The sequence below is a fragment of the Vicugna pacos genome, chromosome 33, assembly GCF_048564905.1.
Source record: "Vicugna pacos chromosome 33, VicPac4, whole genome shotgun sequence".
Lineage (NCBI taxonomy): Eukaryota > Metazoa > Chordata > Mammalia > Artiodactyla > Camelidae > Vicugna > Vicugna pacos.
Genome location: NC_133019.1, coordinates 17,459,911 through 17,481,244, shown reverse-complemented (window position 1 = coordinate 17,481,244; position 21,334 = coordinate 17,459,911). Strand labels below are relative to the sequence as shown.

The 21,334-nt window shown below is 42.1% G+C and overlaps 1 long non-coding RNA gene across 1 annotated transcript; it reads left to right on the top strand.

Moving 5' to 3' along the window:
- Positions 1-1,081: 1,081 nt before the first annotated feature.
- Positions 1,082-13,047, top strand: LOC116279379 (uncharacterized). Its single transcript, XR_012066611.1, has 7 exons — positions 1,082-1,224; positions 1,632-1,696; positions 4,696-4,977; positions 6,498-6,582; positions 7,319-7,478; positions 11,359-11,664; positions 12,549-13,047. It is a non-coding gene; the product is annotated as an uncharacterized lncRNA (long non-coding RNA).
- Positions 13,048-21,334: the final 8,287 nt, after the last annotated feature.

Below are 21,334 nucleotides of genomic sequence, written 5' to 3'. Positions count from 1 at the left end.
TTACTCCATTAGGGCTTCAGTATTTGAAGGCAACACAATTCAACCCTTAACAGTCCCCAGTGAGGGACCCTCACCCCTCTACAGATTTTCCTCCACGAGTTGCATCATGCTAAACCCACTGTAAGTTGAACATATTGTCAGTTAAGAATGCACTTAATATACCTAAGCTATCAAACAGCATAGTTAAGCCTCACCTACTATGCATGTGCTCAGAACACTTACATTCGCCTGCGGTGGGGCAGAATCGTCTAACACAAAGCCTATTTTATAACGAAGCATTGACTATCCCGTGTAATTTGTGGAATACGTACTAAAACTGAAAACCAATAGCTGTAAGCGTATCAGTTGCGTCCCCCTTGTGATGGTGTGGCTGACTGGGAGCCATGGTCTGGAAAAAGATCAAAATGCAAAGTGCAGATTCTACTGAATGCGCACTGCTCCCCCACTACGGTAAAGGGGAAAAAATCTAAGTCAAATCACTGTAGGTCAGGGGGTTTTATCACTGGAAGAGGTCGCTGCTGTTAGAGCTTCTCCGGTGGCTGCCTGGAAAAGCAGGTGACCTGTCCACTGAAATAAAATGCACAACCTACAAGTTGAGAATTAAGTTTTATTTGGCGAACATTTCTGAGGACTTAAGCCTGGGGTGATAGCCTCCCAGATTGCTCTGAGAGACTGCTTCAAAGTGGCAAGGCAGAAGCCACGATATATGAATTTCTGCAACAAAGACCAGGTAGTTGGAACATCAAAAGATTACTGTTAATTAAAGAAAACCAGGCATCTTAAGTTAAGGAATTAACTCTTTTCTATGCATGGGAAGGTGCAGAAGTCTGAGCTCACTGAAATCACTCCTTTGATATGCCCCTCGCTATCTAGGGCCAGTAGCCGGTTCTTTCACATCCTGAGTTCCCTCAGGGTTCACTGCTAGGGGTGGTGGCAGAGGCCGGGCCAGGCTGCCTGCTTGTCTGCATGCTAAGTTCCCTCCACTCATTGTCAGGGGTGGTGGTAGCGGCTGATGACTTGATGGCCACAGCATTCTTTGTTTATTGATATGGCTTGCAGTATTTTTTGTTCACAGAGACAACCCAGGAAAATGAGGAGTTGCTGATGCCAGGAGGGGTGGATTCTGACCAGGGAGAGGCCTGGAATTAGAGACCCCTCTTGATTTTGAGGACTTGGAAGCAACCAACACAAGCCACTGAAGAACCACATGGTTCTGAAAATCAGGCAAGCGTGTGCATCTGGAGAATAAAACAGAATCACACAAACTTCCCAAAGTGCCCCATTCTACCCACTGGGCCCTGCCTTCCTCTCCTGCTCCCCCAGGGCTTACCCTCTTGCAGGAGCCACAGCTCATAAACTTTTGCCTCAGGCTCTGTTTCTGTAGGAGCCTAGGATCAGTAGTCTGCACTGCAGGGAAAAAGGCATTTTTTTCTAGAATGTGGTCCTATTCTTTATAGCTATTTTATGCCATTTTAAAATTGGCCCTCCCCTCATAGCCATGGTCTCTCATTCCCCAGTATAATTGTTTTTACGTTTTATTTCGGATAATTCACTGAGTGGGAAATCAAAGATACGATAGTTAGGCAGCACATTAGTATTCATGGAGGGCTTTTTTGTGCTTCTCATTACAGAATATATTTTCTTGCTGAGAATCTCCCATCCTGCTCCCCAAAGGTGGCATTATCTTGAAGCTATGGTGAGTAGAGATAAAGAACTGAGAAAAAATTTTCCTGAGCTGGATTGTGCGCCTCCGCGTCCTTCCTGGCCTTGGTCTCTCAGATGCCTTCCAAATACGTAAGGCACTGAAGGACAGATCACTTAAAGAGAAGCGCAGCTGACCTCTTTGGGCTCAGAGGGTCTCACAGATAGTGGCACATGCCGAAGCAGTTTCAGCTGCTCCCTCTGAAGGTTCTTGGTCAAAGTGTCATGAGTGTGACGTGCACGTACGTGCCATGCCCAGGCATGTAGGGCCGGACGCAGCCCCTTTGGCTGGTGCGGTTTCTGATGGATGGGCGGGTGGTATGGGGGGCTTAAACCCCATAAATAAGGAGTGACCGCCAACAACCATTTCATCTCTGAGCCGCAGGTTCTTCATCTTGCTCAGATGGGCAGGAGGAGTGTGGATGGCCTTTAAGGCATTTCCAGGACTAACATTCTGCAATTCTTGATTCGTGTCAACTATGAATGAATACAGTTAAAACACTGGCCCATTGAGGGAGGCTAAGGGGGCATTCCTATTTTATGTGTAACTCGATCTCCAGCTCTCATCTTTTCGAGAATAGATTTGTTCAGACCAGCAGGGAAATTCTTATTGTCTAACTTGGTAGAAGCAGCTTGTTTAGCCAGAGGGGGTCCTCTTTCTGGGGATGAGGTGTCTCCCAGTTAATAAAGACTGCAGAGCTGGCTGCTTGGACTTGTAACAAATGAGAGTCGTGGCCAGACCTCGGAAGATCTGTAATGTGAGAAGGAGTCCGTTCCAGCCCAGGGAGCTTTGCCAGGAGAGCACTGGTGCTGTAAGAATAGACTTCAGCACTGGGAAGCATCTGGGTGCTCGGCCCCCGAGGCAGCCAGGAGCATGGCACCGGATGTGGACAGGAAGGTCACATCTCTACCTGGACACTCCCAGAAGCCTTCTGAGGATGGAAAGGGTAGAGGGGTGAGGTGGCTCTCTGAAACACTGCACTGCCTTTTTGAAAAAGCAATCAATTGTTAAAATTGAATTAAGCTTAAATCTCTCTGGACACTTACTTAAATTTCTCTTCTCTGCTTGCCATCCGATGAAGCCTGTTAATGGTGACACGATTAGCTACAGACCAACAAAGAAACTGCATTTTTTTTCTTGGTGCATCGAGTTATGCTGTAAATTTTGTGAGTTCTAAACCAGAGGAAACCCACCATATATAAATGAGATAAAGACAAGAGATGGTCCACAAGAAGCAGAGATGAATAGCTTTGATCCTGTCCCTATTAGACCCTCCCGTGCCCCAGGGCACCGATGAAGGACAAAATTTTAAAATCGCTGGTATTAAGGGATTTGTTGACACATGGCCCCTGGTGTCAATCCCAGCTCTCCTACTTACTAGCTCCGTGGCCACAGGCATGTGACCTCTCCTCTCTGGCAGGATTATTGTGAGGCTTATAGGAAAGAATGAATGTATTTAAAGCACAAGCAGAGGGCTGTACACACAGGAGTGCTACATAAATAAGGTGGAGTGACAGCATCACATCAGGAACTACGCGAAATGCCACGGTTGGCGCTTCCGCAAATTACATTTTATTCACCTTGGGAGTCTCACCAGTGCCTCGCTGGTGTAACCAAAGAGCTAAAACTGTGGGAAAATCTGTTTATTCTCCATCCAAAGTCTCAGCATTTTGTCCTCAAAAAGAGGTTTTTGTTTCTAAAAGAAAAATGAATCCCCACTATGTCAAATTTGCAACCAGCAAATATTCCTGTAGCCTAAGCAAATGACAAGGTCTGAAAATAGTTTCCCTGCCATTTCATGTTGTGCTTTGTCGCTCTGCAGTAGTGGATGAAATGAAAATCTTGAACATCACCCTTGAAATCTAATTTCCACCTTGGCAGAACGGTTCTCACGCCTTCATGACAAATTTTCTCGAGAGATTCCCAGGCCACCAGTAAAACATTCTCACTGCTCAGGCAGGATGGAGATACAGTTGCATTTCCAAGTAATTCACTGATGCTCAGGCCTCGGTGGTCAGAACCCAGGGATATCGTAGGAGTCTTGGTTTGATTCTTCTAATCACAAGTGGCCTTATTGGAACAAGGTCCCTTCTCCTCATATATAAAATGCATTCTAATATCAAGGCTTTTGTGACTTTTTCAGTATCACAGGCAACATTTAAGAAAGGAAACTAAAAATTGGAGAGATTTGTTAACTTTTATCACATGGGTCATATTGATAGTCTACAACATAGCCATCAGCAGTGCTCAGCTCCTAGCTACTGCTAGTTAATATCTGTAACGAATTTTCCATTGAGTTCCTATATCCCAGTGGCTTTTCCACCATATGCAGTTCAGGCATAATTATTTAAGATGAGGATCAACCCTTCAACCCTCCCTGCACCTGCCTGAACCTCCCTATCTTTGAGACAAGAGCAAGCGGAGGGGGTTATCCCTTTGGAGGGAGAGAGGGCTCTGTCCTGCCCGCCATCCTCAGCACTGCTCTTCGCAGATGGCCGGGGGGCTTGTGTTCTGATGCTGTACCTAGGCAGATGATGCCTTCATTTAATCTAGTTTATGTATTGGAAGCGAAGGTGGACAGAGCACGTTTCGTCCGTCACTCTGTTTGCCAGCATAGTCCCAAACCCAGAATAGATATCAAAAAATAAATGCCATATGAATCAATTAAAAAGTCCAAAATGTTTACAGTGTTTTAAATTGCCATTAGTCACTACACTAGGCTAAACCAGCCTCATACTTTCTCTTTTTTTTTAATTAAAAACATTTTTATTGAATATACTTTCTTTCTTAAAAAGACTGCTGCTTTCTCCTGTACGCTTATTCTCAGCATCACAAGCACAGATTTTGGATTTGCCCACCAACCCTCAGAGGAGACAAGATCTGCTCCAGGTGCATTTCTGTCATAGCATCTCGTGGCTAGACTGAAACTCTGTGTTTGATTTTGTTACCAGTCCATGATTGCTCACTTAAAAATAATCTGCTTTCTTTTTCAGAAGAGCACCTTGCAAAATATTTCACTGTTTTTCTCATGATGGACAATTTTCCCAATAACAATAACAACCGCCAAAAAAGCCAAATCTTATCTCTTATCCATGCCACCGTCCTCCACCTGGCCATCTCACCTGGCGAGGGATGGGCTGGGACAGTGCACTGATGCTGGGCAATCAGCCAGGACCAGCCTTCTGCTCACAGTCTTTCCTCTATTAGTGACACTTCGTGAAGATTGAGTAAGCAGTTCTCTTAGGAAAGTCGACTTAAAGAATGATAAAAACACGGTTGGTGCCATAATTAATAAATTGATTATTTCTTCAGAAAATCATGGGGAGAGTGTCCAAGAGAGACAACAAGGGACAGAGTAAACTAAACCATCCTTTTTATTTACTGACTTATTAGAGAAGATGTGCTTTTGGGATCGTGTTAGTAGATTTTTTTGCAGGCTTCCTTTTACACTTAGCTTCTTCTATCCCTCAATTTTCGTTTTCTTTCTTTCTTTTTTTTTTCCTTTTTGTGAAGTAACGAATGAAGTTGGAGATGGATGTACTGGGATCTCCTGCTCCATTGACTTTCCAGGGAAAATCAGAGAGAATGAGAACCAGGCAGAGCTGCAGACCAGGAGGAAGCTTTACTGAACTCAGGATGCACATGACCTTGTGGGAGGAGGCAATGGGAGGTCTCTGGCTCAGATCAAAGGATGATATGTGTTTAAAAAAGTGAATTCTCTTGTGGAGAGGACACAGTCAGAGTTGGTTGGCTAAGAACAAGGATGGCCTTATTTGGGCAGATGGAAAGAACAAGTCTACAAATGTGGAGCTGGTTCTGATGTACTTGGACTCAGAGATCTTATCAGGTGATCTTGTCTTTGCTTTTGTGAGTTTCTAGCCTCTTAGAGCAGATATCATCAACCTGGTAGCACTAGAAAAATCTCTACAGGGACTGGGGCTCTTTGACATCTTCACACAAAGACTTTGCTTGGTTCTCTATATTTCTACCCAATGCTCAACGTCAAAGTATGGAAATTGTAAGAATCTTGACTTGAATTATATAATTATACTTAGATCATAAAAGGAGACTGTAAAATGCCTCTAGGATAAAGAATATATCAGATGTCACTGGGTGGCAAGTAGATAGTCCAAAAACCAAAGGAAACAGAATTCTAAGTGACGGTGCATTTGAAACAGCACCTGACCATAGATTCTTGGTCTTGTGGCCACCCCTATTTGTAGCTGCTTTTTCCTCTTCCTATACATGTTGACTTTCCCCATTTGGCTATCAGATTCTCAAGGACGAGGACCATGCCTGAAACTATCATGTATGTGTCTGTAAACTTTCGTAGTTGGGCCCCCTGGCTAGACTCAACTCCAAAGGGATTTTGTCTTGTTCGTGACTGCATCCCCAGGGCCAGCTGTATAGCTATGCTCAGTAAGTATTTTCAAATGAATAAACTGGTGCATTTATGTCTTCTGCTATAGCAGAGTGCCTGGAATAGAGTAGACCTTTGGTAAAGGTTAAACTGAACTCAGGGACAGTTCTCACTCCTTTGCATGACCTGTCTCTAGTTTGTGAGCCAGAGAATGAAGCTAACTGATGAAAGGACAAAGGCTCAGGTGTCTGCACCGAGCAGATGAAATTGAAGTTTCTCCAAGGTCTTCGCGCTGTCAATTTGAAAAAAAAGTACCTTGACATCGTCAGAGCCGCTTTTCATTTTATTCATCAAATTTATGTTGGCTATGCCCACTGACTGCTTTTAAATCAATTTCCTTCTCCACACATACGGCTTTTTCTGTTATGTAATCAGGAGTCAAGAAGCCACAATCCACACAAATTACTTCTCTCTGCTCTTCAGAAAGAAACCGTATTCATCACAACAAGACGACCACCAGGTCAGTTCTGTGCTTCTCTCTTATCGTTGGAATAGATAATATGGAGCAATAGCAATGCAGGCATTTTTGGAGGCTGGTGGATGTCCCACTAAATCCTCCACTGAGAAGAGGTAGCGTTTGGATGCTATTTCCAGTGATATCCCATTATGTCCAGGTATTTGTTCAAAGTCTGGTTCAACACATGATAAGAAAAAGAAAATATAAAAAAAAATCTATGAGATTTTAAAGTAATCTTTATCACTCTATATCCGATTATTTCACTGTATCTCCAATTTGAAAGGACAGGTTGAAAAATTACAGTAATCGGAGAGAATTAGAGCATTAAATTTGTTTGAAAGTCTCCCAAACTGCTATTTATCTAAAGCCTAAAGCCAGGCTTTTACTGAAAGGGGCTTTTATTAATAGCCCGAAATAAGCATCTGTTGAGGGCCTTACTGAGGAAAGCAATAAGTGAGAAGCCTTGCATATCAAAATATAATGTTGTCCTCATTTATTTTTCTGGAAAGAAAAGAAAAATAATGTGAATGTATTGATCAAAGAGACAGCTGTCTGCTAGTTAAACGTCTTAGCTCTTCGGAGAAAGAAACCTATATTTCAGAGTTTGAAATATAAGCTGTGATAAAAGATAACTTTTTTCCTCAACTGACACAAACCTTTTGGATTTCAGAAATAAAAAAAGTTATTTTAAAAGTTTTCTCATAAAATTATCAACATCTCTTTTATTGTGTCTTTCAAGGGACTCCTCAGAGCCACGTGATCCCCGTGGAGTTTGGCTCATTGCAGACCAAGGTCTCTCATGAATCCCCCAAGGCTTCAAGCTCCAAGGGCTGGGGGCTGAGTGTGTCTTACTTATCACTGTAGTCCCAGCACCTGGTGGGACACTACACACAAAGCAGGTACAAATGGCTGAACGAATGATGTTTCATATCTTTGTTCATGCTCTTCTCACTGCCTGGAATAACCTCCTTTACTTTCCTAGCAGCCCCAAATGTGCCATTTCATGGTTCAGTGCATGTGTCTTCTGCAATGTCTTCCTGGGTGACAAGTTCTACCCAGCCCTGCTGCATCCTCACTGTTAATTCATAGAGAAGTCTCTCTCTCCAAGTAGTTTAGACCTTGATTCTAACCTCGTTTCCTAATTACTTTTTCTGAGCCTACCTGCAAGTTCTCTGAAGACTGAGAACATTTATTATCTTTCTGTCTCTGTAGGACCTAGCACAGTGCTACACACTTAAAATGTGTATCATGACCAGTTAGTGCCTTGCAATGTAATTGACAGCAAGTCTTCAGACAAAATGTACCAGCAGTGAAATTTGGTAATAAATAGGGCCATGATCTCTTTAACACAATCCTCTTTCTCATCCTGGCCCACAAATCACTGCTTCCTCACTACTTAGTCTTCTAAATCCTGAGATCCCAATGTTTTAGTAATATTTTTACTGTTCACTTACTCTCAGCTCTATCACCTTACTCATGAGGTGGGTGAGCCAACTTAACTGTCCAGACATCTGCCAGGTAGGCCGAAGATTCTAGTGGAAGATTGTATTGAAGTTACAAAATAACAAGAACTTAACTTGAAACACCCAATAAGGTAATCAAGCTCTGAAAACAGAGTGCCATTTATAGGAAAGCGAATTTTTCTGTAAATGCAAAATTTCTCTTTATAATTTTAGTAGTTTGCTGTCAAATAATCTTCCTTAAATCTTGCATTCAAGGCCTTTGTCATATTTGGCTAAATAATGCTTTATCCAGTTGGCAGCCCAATTTAGCAGAAGGAGTATCTAATAAAACTCATTTAATGTGTTTTAGCATTGAGCCTCTTATAATTTCTCAGACAATACTTGGAGGTGTTAATATCTTCTAAAATTTGTTTTACCTAGAGAAATTTTAAGGGGAACACAGAAAGTAAAGCAGTAATGTAGTTTTTAATCAGTATCAATCAATAATCAATTCAAGTAAAAGGGAAGTTTTTTACTCAATAGAAAGTTGATTTGGTTTTATTAGCTTTTCTTGTTTAAAAAACAACAAGGACTTGCTTTTTTTCCCACTTTTCACCTAGAAAGTGAAATTTTGTGTGTAAATGCAAATGTCTGAATATATGTGAGAAAGCAGAATGATTCTAATCCTTCCCTGAACTTTAAGTCTGAAGGAGAGAAAATCTGACTGAGTTTAGGGACCTGGAAAAATGAGTAGGCTGATTTTAGACGGCAATTCTGGGGCCTGTCATAGCCTGGTCTCTCCCCAGAGCAAAGCCTGACAGATGCTTGTGTGCAGGTGGCTGACTTAGAAAGGGGTCCCAGGGAGGAGGAGGGAGACATAAAGAAGCAAAACAGGGAAGGAGGGAAGTCAATAGAAAGATGGATATTGAATTGGCTGCCATTATGCTCAATCCAGTGGGACATTCCAAGGAAAATACAATCACCCAGGAAATGAAAGGGGATAGCAACTGCCCATTAACTTCTGTCCCATGGGTCTCCACACTTCTAGAGAAGCTCTGGGGAAGATAGCAAGGATGGGAGGACGCAGGGAAGGTGCTTTCGGTTGGAACCTGCACAAAGCTTCTTGAAGCCTGCCCGGAAGTGGTTACCACATCAGGGCTGGAGGAAGAAGAGGGGCTGAGAAAATCCAAAGCTGTGACAAGGACAACTCTACTTGAAACATTCTCTAGGCACTAACACTCCCGGGTGGGAAGGCACAGGGACACCTGGCCTCTGACATACTGACAGCCCTCAATCAGATATAGCCCAGACACAGAGCCTTCTCAATTTGTAAATAAATTCAGTTTGTTATAACAAGTCTTTTTTCCCCCCAAACTGAGGCATCAACCCAGCTTACGGAGGAGATGACTCAGCATTGCTTACTAAAGAAGCCTGAATCCCATGCAACTTTGACAGTGTGTTATCACATCTCCTTGGAAACCATTACAGTGTCTGAGTGTCAGAACACCCAGGCACCCAGCATATCTCAGAGACAGGTGCTAACAAGGATGACATAGGACAGAAATCAAAGGCTGCCTTCCAAGCGACACTATATGTACTTGGCCCACTAAAAGTTTTGGTATTTGTTGATTTCTCCCCCTAAATTGCCTATTTGATTATGTCTTCCATCTACTCAAAATCATTTTTTTTAAAAACCCATTTAGTCTTTAGGCTCTAGACAATCCCATAACACATCTATAATCAATAATATTTAAAGTAAAATAAATCCACCTTCCAGGCCAGTAAAACTAGGAAAAATGATCATTGTCAAATAGTATTTAGGGTTCATTATTCTCAATCACTCAGAATTAGCCAAGTTAGCTCCAAGTGCAGATTATTAAAATTTTATGTCCAGGCATTTCCTTTATCACTTTTCAACCCCCAAATTTAGAACAATCATACTTTGGAACAAAATGTGAGAATCATTAGTCAAAATCATTCCCAACCAGTGGGACACTATCCTTTCCCCATTGTGTGTTTTTGGCACCCTTGTCAAAGATCAGTTGACTGTAGATGTGTGGATTTATTTCTAGGTTTTCTACTGGTCTTTATGACTGTTTTTATGTCACTACCATATTCTTTTGATTACTGTAGCTTTGTATTGTGTATTTTGAAATCAGGAAATGTGATGCCTCCAGCTTTGTTCTTCTTGATCAAGATTGTTTGACTATTTGGGGTCTTTTGTGATTCCATGTAAATTTTACATTTTTTTTTTTCTGAAAAAAAGGTCATTAAAAATTTGATATAAATTTCATTGTATCTGTAGATCATTCTGGGTGGTACGGACATTTTCACAATATTAATTCTTTTTTTTCATTTTTCGGTTTTATTAGGTAGAATTGTTACAATTTCACTGCACATATACAATGTATTGCATATAAATACATATACACAATATACTGCACATATTTTTTAAACTTATGTATATACACTGTTCATTGTTTTTAAGAACATTTAGAGCTTTAGCTTTTTAAACTTACATAGTTATCAAAGGAATAAAGCCAACCACAAAAAAATAGTTAATTAAAAAAGATACATACACCCCGCCACTAACAGCAACATCATTTATAATTGCCAAGATATGGTAGCATCATAAGTGCACATCAATAGATGAATATATAAAGAAGATGCAGCATATATGTGTAATGGAATACAACTCACCCATAAGAAGGAAGGATATTTTGCCATTTGCAGCCCTTCATTCACTTTTTTTTCCCACTTCAAAAACCAGAATTTTATAACTGGCATAAACATTTCCATTACATCAAAAAGAACAAAATACCTAGAAATAAACAACCAAGGAAGTTACCTATACTCTGAAAATTATAAAATATTGATGAAGGAAAATGAAGCTGTTACAAAGAAATGGAAAGATGCCTTGTGCTCTTGGATTGAACGTAATTCTTCCAGTTATGGACACAAGATGTTTTTCCATTTATCTGTGTCTTCTTTAATTTCCTTCAATGTTTTACAGTTTTCAATGTACAAGCCTTTCGCCTCATTGGTAAAATTTATTCCTAAGTAGTTTGTTCTTTTTATTGCTTTTGTGGATGGAATTGTTTTCTTAATTTTCTTCTCAAATATTTCATGTTCATGTGTGGATATGCAGCTGACTTTTGTATGTTGATTTTATATTCTGAAACTTTACTGAATATGTTTATTAGTTCTCACAGTTTTTTGGTGGAGTCTTTAGGAGACTTCATAAATAATATCATGTTATTTGCAAATAGAGATGATTTTACCTCATTCCAACTTGGATGCATTTAATTAATTTTTCTTGTCTAATTGCTCTGTCTAGGACTTGCAATAGTACCTTGAATTGAATTGACGAAAGTGGGCATCCTTGCTGCATGTGTGAAGGTGACGATGGTGAGGGGGAGGCGTGCTTCTACTCCAGGTGGTGTAGAGGCATGGACTTCGAGCAGCGTTGTTAAGCTGGACTCAGCATCAGAGGTCCTCAGTGGCAAAAGCTAGCGGTGTCCCCGGTGATGTCAAGGGTTCCTGAGGTCCTCCCGCTTTCCTTTTCACTGGAGGTGGTAGGGGATTTCTGAGGCAATTCCTCTTGGTGCCAAGCTGTGTCAGATTGGAGGATGAAGTGAAACAGGTAAAATGCTTTCTGCACTTTTCTATGTGGTCATCTTTGATTTTTAAGCTCCATGGAGTGGCTGCAGCTTCTTAATTACAAGCTGGAGCTCTCCCAGAACAATTTCATTGGTGGATAATTATTAAATTGTTTTTGTAGGGAGAACCAAGTCTGGTACCTCCTAACCTGTCATCTCTGACATCACTCCACATGCATTTAAAAATAACTTTATTACATTCATCAAAAAACAATCTAGCTGGACTTTTGATTGGTATTGCATTAAATTTATATTCAATTTTTAGATTAATTTTGGCAAGAATTGACCTTTTTTTTTTATAAAACTACGTCATCCCATCCAAGAGAATGAACAGTCTCTCCATATAATCAGAATTTTTTCAGTCCTTTAACAAATAGTGAAGTTTTAGACATTCTTTGCTAAGTACTCTATATTTTATAACTTTTATCTGATTCTGAATGTATTTGGAGCTGTATTTTGCTGCTGTAGAGAAATGCTATTGATCTTTTGTGAGTTGACCTTATATCCAGAAACCTTGTTGATCTCTTTAACTAATTAGGGGTCAGGTTTTAGAGGTAGAATTTCATTTCCGCTGGCTTCATTTAAGCTTGGTTCTACTTGCCTTTATGGTGGGAGTGTTTTATAATCCAGGCATTTTGTTTTTCCTTGTAAGATATACATTGTTGCAAGTAAGACTTGTCTCTGCAAATGTAAAACTCCAGAGGTCTGACTGGAGGGTATCTGGGCAAATGGATTAGTTTCTTTATGTCCAAGGAATATACAAATACTTGTGTGTAAAACCAAAAGTCACCCACTGGCCCAGAGGTAATACTCAGAGAACCAATGATAATAATCCTTACAAACCACTGAATTCCCTTACTTGCTCTAGGTATGACCTTCCTTGCTTCCTCATTTCTGAAACTTTCAAGGCCACAACTTGAAGCAGAATAAGCCAAGTTGACAGGGGGCCAGAATCAGTGTGACTACTCTGGAAACGAAGATGGAAACACTCTCTCCTCCATCTATTTCCCAGGATGTCAAAGGAAGAAAACTGGAGCAGGGCTTGCAAACCCTGGGAGGAAATGGGAGCTTCCTCTTCAAAAAATTTGTCAAGAACCACTGAGTTGTAAATGATGTCTGTACAGGCAGAGTGAAGGAAGAAGTTATGGAGGACACAGAAGTGTTAAGCGATTTGCTCAATTTAACAGGATAGGGAAATCGGAGCTATCATCTTGGAATTTGATCTATATTGAGAGCTGGTCTAGGCGAGGCTGTTTTCCTTTCCTATTTCCCTAGTAAGTTTTTTAACCTACATTATCTAGACTTTTTTTTTTTTTCAGTTCTTTGCTTCATTTTGCTTGTACAAGGAGTCCTTGAGTTGATTAAAAAAAAAAAACTCTGAAAGATGTATAAAGCTATTATGTTCCTGCACTGCTTTAAAGGGCCACCATTAGTAAGCACATTCCGAACGTTTGGATACAAGCCCTACACTCACTGCTTCCAGTAACAATTTGTTTCAGATAGTTTTGCTAATAGAGTGTGTTTTGTGGTAGGTGCTCTGACACCTTGGAAGGCAATTTCTAAACTCTTCTGGAAACTATTTGGTAAAAGAGGAACAGTCATGAGGAAGGATTACCAAGGGAAATTTTGGAAGCTGGCCACCCAATTAGGCAACTTTTCTTCTCCAAGGACCTGAAACTTGTGCTCGTAGTTTCAGGATTTATATGGACACAGCCCTTGAACTCTGACATTTTTAAAAGAAATGAGACTGTACCAGAAATCTGGGCTCAGTCACACCCACATTGGTCCCCTTGGAAAGCAAAAGTGCTCTTAGGAAAAGACAAAGGACCCACCCCTAATCACACTGCCAGTCACTTCTCATAAGGAAAGTTTGCAATTGTTAGGAAAACACAATGTTGCTCTAAATTTAGGAGATGAAGGAGGGCACGGGAGAGGAGAGAGGAAGAGAATTAAGAAGATTGGAGGTGAAAGTGGAGAGAAGAGAAGGAGGCTTCTGACCCTTACCAGGGAGGGTAAGATAGATATTGCTAGAAAGAGAATCGTGTTATTGTAGAGTCCACAGCAAAAGGACTCAGACAGTGGAGCAACTGGCAGATAACCAGGAGAGACAGACAATGGCTATTTCAAATCACATCTGGCATTGCCCTTAGCCATGCGAAAAGAACAGAGGCTTTAGGAGCAGAAAGAGTTGAGTTCAAATTCTTACTGCACTTCTTTCCACTTGAGTGACTGTTACTTATCCTCTTTGGACCTCGGTTTCCTCATCTGTAACATGTGAGGTTAATGACACCTACCTTGTAGTCCTGTTAGCAGCATTCAAAATAATGTTGTCATTTTTTTTTAAAATCCTTGCACATTAGAGCTCCTACAGTGTGGTACCCTGGTTGAGGACAAGCCCTTGGTCATTCTTAATGGATGTACTAAATCCAAACTGCTGTGTTCTTATTTAACCTGTCTTGATGGACACCAGGGGGTAAGACCATGCCCCTGCGGGAAGGGGCGGAGCTTTCCCTGTGGGGAATTAGCATCACCACTGCCATCTTTTCTTGGATGAGGTTGAGGACAATCCTGGGACGGGGACAGGAAGCCAAGACTGTGGAAGTAGGCGCAGAGAGCAAGGGGGCACTTCCTCTGTGGAGGTGGGAGGCCTATCCTGGTTGGCCTTGGGCTTTTCCTCAGGAGACATGCTGTAGGGCATCCTCCCTGGAGAGAAGAAAATGACCCCTCCCAGACAGCGGTCATCTGGGAGGGAGTCAGAAAGAGCCCCATCAGGGCCTCCTGGTCCTACGACTCCAAACAATAGTCTGTTTTGTCTTTTTTTTTCCTGCCATCCCTGGCTTTAAGCAGAGCTTTAAAAAAGACTTGCAGTCTGTTCTCCACTATCCCTCCGTAGGAACGAGCCTAACGAAGGAGGCAGGGCTTCAGGGGAAAATAACTGAGGCCAGAGAGAAGCCAGTCTCCAGGAGCAGGAGGAGAGCAGATAGATGCATAGGAGGTGAGGGGGCCACATTCCAGAGCCCGAGCTGCAGATGACAAGCAGGGAGGACTGTCACAAGATACGTTTGCCTGCTCCAGGCCACCCAGGGACTTGACGTAGCCAAGTAGGGTGGGACATTTAAAAGGAAGTATAAACTTTTTGTAATGAACACATCATCCACTTATTATTACTGGCATCAGTTAGAATCAAGGTGTCAGTTAATTGTCTTCCAACAAAAGATTTTTTTAAAAGCATTTTACCATTACGGGCTGTTGATGTGAGTAACTTCCGGTCATGGTGGTCAGCCTCTCATAAGGACCATAAAAGAGCACCCATCAGCCTCAACGTGTTCCAGGAAATGGCCGGCTGAAGACACTGGCCATTTTTCCAGTGCACCCTTTGTGCCAACACTGAACCACCATTCCTTTTTTGAAATGTCTCCAAACTGTCCTCTTGCCCCTTTGCAGCTGACCAAGGACAACTGAAGGCCAGTTAAGAAATCTCCCTCCCTTTCAGATCCCACCTTAGCGGAAAACCTGGCAATCAGAACCTTATCCCTGTAATTCTTTTTCTTCTACAAAACTTACTCTCTTTTCTAACACCTTTGAACTCCTGCCGAAATGAAAGTGATGGCAGATGGGTTCCCTTGCTGCAAGTTTATGAATGAACAGCCTGTGTTAATTCATCTTGGATTGAGTTTGTCTTTGCAGATGGGAAGTCATACAAAAAAAAAAAATATGGCCTTTACCAAGTGAGAAATTTGGAAAAAAACCCTGGGGAAGTAAAGGGTTTCCATTTTGTAGTTTTCTGGTTCAGAGGGAGTATAGTGGAAGAGGAAAAGGAGAAGGGAGTAGGGGCGCTTACGAAAATGAGGTCGGGCACCAAGGGATGTCTCCTGCCTTTTCCCTCTCCTTCCTGACACGTCTGTACAAGCCTTTATGGGAGACTCAAGGGGGCCTCATGTAGGTAAACAGGCAAGAGGGTCCCTTCATGGTTTGAAGGCTGGAGAGGTAGAAAGCATTTAGGGAGAATAATGTCTCTTGTCTTCATGGGTATAGCAAATGCAAACCAGGCTTAATATAATTTTTTGAAATTAAATATGCCCTAGATTATCACATTAAATCAAACCAAATGAATAAATATTAGACATCTGCCACATTCCAGGTCCAAAATATAATTGATAAGAAACACTGTGTAATGGGACTTTCTTTCATTCAATTAAAGCAATGCTAGCTTCCCCTAAAGTTCTTACCAAAGAATCCATTTCTAAGTGTGGGGTTTTCACAGACCCTAGTGAATGGCACAGGAGGATAGGATGTGGGATCCTAACATGCAATTTGAGCTTGGGCTGAGAGGTTTCATCCAAAGTGGCTGAGTGTCTTTATTACCTGGAAACGTTCAGTCCACCAAGACTGAACCAAGAAGAAACTGACCACTTGAACAAACTGATCGCTAGAAATGAAATCAAATTAGCAATAAAAACCCTCCCTACAAATAAAGGTCCAGGACCAGACAGCTTCACTGGGGAAGTCTACCAAACATACGAAGAACTCATACCAATCCTTCTCAAAATCTTCCAGAAGATTGAAAAGGAGGGAATACTCCCAAACTCATTCTATGAAGCCACCATCACCCTGATACCAAAACCAGGCACAGACACTACCAAAAAAGAGAATTATAGGCCAATATCATTGATGAACATAGATGCAAAAATCCTCACCAAAATATTAGCAAATAGAATCCAACAGCACATAAAAAAGATTATACATCATGACCAAGTGGGGTTCATGCCAGGGACACAAGGGTGGTTCAACATACGCAAATCAATGTAATACATCACATCAACAAGAGAAAGAACAAAAACCACATGATCATCTCAATCGATGCAGAAAAAGCATTTGATAAAATTCAACACTCATTTATGATAAAAACTCTCACCAAAGTGGGTATAGAAGGAACGTACCTCAACATAATAAAAGCTATATATGACAAACCTACAGCCAGCATAGTACTCAACAGTGAAAAACTCAAAAGCTTCCCACTGAAATCTGGGGCAAGACAAGGATGCCCACTATCACCACTCCTATTCAACATAGTCCTGGAAGTCCTAGCCACAGCAATCAGGCAAGAGAGAGAAATAAAAGGGATCCAAATTGGAAAAGAAGAGGTAAAAGTGTCACTATATGCTGACGACATGTTACTATATATTTAGGAGAAGTTTTGAGTTCCTTTTCTGCACTAGCATTGGGCCCTTGTTAACTTCAACTTACTTTAGGAGAACATCATACACCATTCCTTGGGCAGCTAAATTGTTCCCAGGCTTCGGGAAAGGGAAGGTACAAGTGAGTTTGTGTTGACACTAATGCCCAAATCCTGATGGCTTGTAGCCCTGGATGCAGCCTGCAGGCTCCCCACCTCCTCCCTCCTCCAGTCTTCCCCTCATTCCCGAGTTCTCAGGGGTGTGGTCCAGCTGCCGTCTCTGATACCTTTCGGGAGGACACACTTTCTCAGAAATACCCTCCTTTGGTGCTCACGGCCCTGGGCTGTCAGGCAGCAAAGCTGCCCTCAGGTTAATGACTCAGGGAGCGTGGGGGCCTGGGAGGAGAGCTGACTTCTCAGCCCTGAGGTACTCACTTCCCTTGGAACCCTCCTGCCTTAGTCCAGAGACCCACAACCTCTCAGAAGGCAGATCGCTCACCTTTAGTCTGGAATGCCTCCTCCTTCAGACTTACAGCCACTCCCTCAGGACCCAGAGATCCAAAAGAACAGAAACCCTGTCACAACCAATCACTCCTTTTCTCTTTCTCTCATCCTCTCCCTCATGAAATCCCTCTCCTCTTTCTTCAGCAACGAACAAAGCCCCAGGCATATCTCAATCCAGAGAAGTCACACTGGGTCCCAGCTTAAACAGTCACACTGGATCCCAGCTTGATCTTGCCGGGGACACGAGATGCTCTTAATTTGAACTGAGCCCCTGAACTGCAGTTTGGAGAAGATAGATGGTCCAAATCCTCTACCTGACTCTGACCAGCCTATAGACGTAGGACTGATGTGAGGGTGATGCACGGATCTGTGAGGGTAGCAGGTGGATCCTTCAGCTCTATGAGGGCCATGGGTGGGTGGGTGGGGGCTTCTAAATTGCTGCCTGGGGCTTTGCATGGGGAGATGTGTGGGTGAAGATAACACCTTCTTTAGGACTGAGGCGCCCCTCTAAACTCCTGACCTCTGTCCAGAAAGCCTTCCCTGATGTTGCTACCTGGGTGTAACCTCTATTTCGACTTACCATAGCTTGACCTGCCTCTCAAACAGCTCACACCTTATTCTGCTTTAGGATTTCTTGTGAACAGCACCTCTGTGTCCTCCATTTTAGAGCAGAAGTCTGTACCCTAAGGTCAGGGCTTTGCTCACAGCAGATGTTAAACAGTATTTCTTCCTTTAAATTAAATTCCATTCAATTGGCTTGTGCGCATCTGTGGTCACCTCTTCCTGGAACACGATGGGAGGGATCAAGCTCATTCCATAGAGGGACATCCATCCCTCCAGCCCTGAATCCCCACAGCGCCCTGGCCGTGACTGCAGCAAGCACCAGTATCAACTTTCCCTCACCCTCTGGACTCGGTCTCTAAGTTCTTCTGGACACAAACTAGAGCTCATTCTCCTGTTCCACTATGTTCTTGGAGATACCTTTAACCTCCCAGTACAGCCCTTGGCTGTCCTTTCAAGTCCTTTGTGCCAGAGGCCCTGCCCTCTACCCTGCTCTCCCCAGGCAGATGGATCACCTCCCCAGGAGCTTTCTGAAGGGGAAAAAAAGGCCACCTGGCTTTCTGATCGAAAGCTGAGAAATACCCAAAGACATCAACGGAGGCTCTCAGTTTGGCAGACACATTTATTTTCTTTTTAGAATCACAGTACTCAGTTTGGTGAAACAGGAGGCTTCATGTGCTGCCTGTGGGAGGGTAAGTTGTTCCATCACTCACTTAGGGAAGGCAATTTGGCTAAGTGTCATGCACCTTTAAAATGTGTGCATCCTTTAATCCAGCAATTTTACTTACAGCAAGTTTCCTGCAGTTTACAGGAAAAAAAAAAAGGAAGGAATTTAAAAAGGCATTCAACCTCATGAGTAATGAAGAAAATGAAAATCAAAACATCAAGAGGTTTTTTACCCACCAGGTTGGTAAAAATGTGAAAGTCTGATCAGGTGGTACACATGTGGGAATGCGGCCACTTTGACTTCCTGGTGGTTTGTGGGCGGGCCCAGTGTCAACAGGAACTCCCCCAGTCTATAATCATGCATGTTCATTTATGGGGAATGACTTACAGATTATGGTATATACATATTATGGAACTGATATGACTATTTTAAAAATAATTACATCTATATGTTTTCCCCTGGAAAGTTGCTTGAGATTTATTAAGGAAAAACAAGTGGCTCTGCATTTAGGCACTGGAGATATATAATGGTGAAAAATGCAAGATTTCTGCCTTTCTATTTTCACAAAGAAAACACACAGAAAGGAAATACACCTCAAGAAATCATAGGAGGGCGGGAAAAGAGATTATAGATTTTTTTAACTTTCATGTATTGACTGAATTGTCTCAATAACCTATATGACTTTTATCATGAAATAAAAATTTTTATACACACACACAAAAAATTATCCCAATGAAACAATCAGAAAGACACCTAGGGATTTACATACAAGGAGGCGTTTTCATGCAGTGGTTGTGAGCTTGGCTTTGGGGCCAGACAAACCCAGATGTGGCCCCGCCTCTACCGCTGACCAGCCATGTGAGCCTGAATGGGTCGTTGGACTTTCCTGTCTCAGTGTCCTTCTCAATAGAATGGAAATCATGTACTATTCAGCTTGAAAGGTGATTGTGAGGATTAAATGAGACGATGTATGTAAAGCATTTAGCAAGTGTCTGGCATATAGAAAGTGCTTCACAAATGGTAGCCATCAAAACCATAAGGATTATTTACACCTGTGACAACTTAAACGTCCAGCAATTGCTATATAAATAATGGAAAAAATCATGGACATTCTTACAGTGGAGTATTATGAAGTCATTTAAATCACAGTTTCAAAGAATTTTTTTATTCAATGAGAAATACACTTTTGTAGTGAGCACAAACCTATATATTCACCGTAATTCTCATTTTGATAATACATGTGTCTCTATGAAGAAGCACTGGGAGGAAATGTCTAGAATAGTAACAAGTTTGCTGAAGCTTTTGTAACCTCCCCTTATTGTTTTCCAAGTGATGAGCAGTAAACTCAAAGGGAGAAGGGCTTATGTGTTCGCCTCTAAACCTAGGAGATGGCGAAGGACAGGCTGTTCAATTTCCATCCTCCTTCATTTGATTGAGGAAGAGACTCCCAAGTGATGGCAGGAACTAGGGCACCGTTAGACAGGGAAGGAAGGCCGACTGAGTCTCAGAAAACAGAGGCCAGCCTAGGCCAGAGGGGTGGTGGGTGGGGAAGACTCTGAGGATTTTACGTGAGAAAGTGGAGATTCTGAATTTTAGAGCTGGAAGGGAATCTGGAGATCATCTAATTCCTTGCTTCTCAAAGTATGGTCTGTGGCTCACTCAGGCATCTGTGAGACGCAACATCTCTGCTCTTACTCCAAATCAACCAAATTGGAATCTGCATTTTAACAAGATTCCCTTTTTCACATTGTAGCTCGAGAAACAAAAGCCATTCCTGTGATTTTTAAGGTGAGGAACCTGAGAATTTTAAGAGATGAAAGAGATGTTCAAAGTCACCTGGAGATTTTAGAGGCCGAGACAGAATCAGAAACAAGTCTCTTGCCCCCCGTTCCATGTTTTCTCATCATATCTTGCTGCCCCTCCCTGTGCCATCCTGCGAGTCACCCTCAGTGGTGCACATTATCCCATTCCCCGTCTCCCAAGTCTTTTCTCCTCTAGTAATTATTAGAGGTATGGTGTCTTGTTTATCAGGTCTATCTTGCACTGAAACAAATTATTCTTGGGTGAGTTCGAAGGCAATGTCAATTGTCAGCATACTGAAAGGGTCTAGCTCCTTGGAAGCTTTTTAAATGGCCACGGAGATTGGTCTTTAGTTCCTTATAAATTTGCTGTCACCAGATCCAAGTGAAATCATGGTCCAAAGGACAAGGGAGAGGCTCCGAATTCCTGACCATAGACTTAGACACAAACATCCTCCCCGCCCGGCTCTTGCCTTTGTTCTCTGTGTCCTACCTCGGTTCTGCCCCCATTCTCTGTCACTGTCATCAAAGGTTTAATTATGCTCCTGGATTCTGATCACAGATTTATTAAATGTTTAAGTATATGCCTCCTTGGATGATGGTTTCCCAGTAATGAAGTGCATTTGGAAGGAGACTCTCAGGTCAAGCACGGGTGTAATTGGGACGAGCCTGACACCAGCCATTTCGTCTCTGACAGGGTTAATCACTGCTCTGGTTTTTCAAGCTCCAGACTTGCTGGACTGTGCCTGCCAAGATCAGCTGGGGTGCCCCAAATTAATTTCAAAGACATACGGCAGTCTGGAGTTCACTAAGTTATCAGCTCACAATATTAAAAAAATTCAATTTTATTTCCTCTCAAATTATGAACCAAAATATAAATTACCTTGAAATAACTAGAAAATAATGTGCCATTGTATTAGAAGAATAAAATCGCTGGAGATTGCTGC